Genomic DNA, 1,213 nt, shown 5'->3' with positions numbered 1-1,213 from the left:
TAGATAGATAGATAGATAGATAGATAGATAGATAGATAGATAGATAGATAGATAGATAGATAGATAGATAGATAGATAGATAGGACGAACTACTGTTGTGTTCGTGTGAACATAATGAACCCTGAAGCCCTAGTTTTATTTTAAAAAAACCCACACACAAACAAACAGACAAACAAGCGAACACAAACATTAAATAAACAACAACGACAACAACAGAACTACAACAAATATAAAACCCGAAAACGCTTACCTTACGTGAAGTCTCTCATATGAACGAGAAAGTCATGACGTCAGAACATGAAGTTTAGGAAAAACTTTGACAAAAACTAATCTTTAACAAACAACCACGAAAAAAACAATCAACTATATCTCACTCTTCTGTCCTTCTTCCAAACATTTCGCTTGAAACTGTCAAAGATACCGTCTCCCTTCTCCGTCCACGCCACGCGCGGACCGTTGTGGAAAGACTAACAGACACAGAGAAAGAGAGAGAGAGAGAGAGAGAGAGAGAGAGAGAGAGAGAGAGAGAGAGAGAGCTCGCGAGGATGAGCAAACAAATGGCGAACTATTCGACTCCAGTACCCCCCTGGCAAACACGTACCCTCAAAACAGCCATTGTGTCTCGAGACATACCCTTCAAGTGCCTGATATCGGTCTAAAGATTGGATAAGTATGCGGGCAAGATACCGCCGGAAGTTCTTTTGGCGTGATGCAAAAGTGGGACATCTGCACGAAGGTTGTGTGTAGTACTAGTCCGCGCCTACTGTGGTTACAGCTATTTTGAATCCAGGACGTAAGGGTGCGAGGCGGTATGGCTTAAAGAGAAGAGCGGACTTCGAGCTGAGCGATGTTTTGACAAAACATTAAGGTCTATCACGGTGTAGAGTTGTTCAAACGAACCACAAGCTGATATTGTAGTATGTCACATGCGTGTGTAGTTACACATTTTAAAGGTTAACTTTTGACAAAACATTAAATCTCTTCATATTGTATTGTTCCAAAAACGAACCACAAGCTGATTTAGTATGTATACAGTTAAACATTTTAGAGCGCAACTTTTGACAAATCATAAAGTCTCTCATATTGCATTGCGGTAAAAACGAACCACAAGCTGATATTGTGTGTATATAGTTATACATCGTCAAAGCTTGCTTTTGGACAAAAACATTAAGGTCTATCGCGGTGTAGTGTTGTTAAAACGAACCACAAGATG

Source organism: Aplysia californica, unplaced genomic scaffold (assembly GCF_000002075.1).
Source record: "Aplysia californica isolate F4 #8 unplaced genomic scaffold, AplCal3.0 scaffold01083, whole genome shotgun sequence".
Classification (NCBI taxonomy): Eukaryota; Metazoa; Mollusca; class Gastropoda; order Aplysiida; family Aplysiidae; genus Aplysia; species Aplysia californica.
This window is presented reverse-complemented; position numbering follows the sequence as displayed.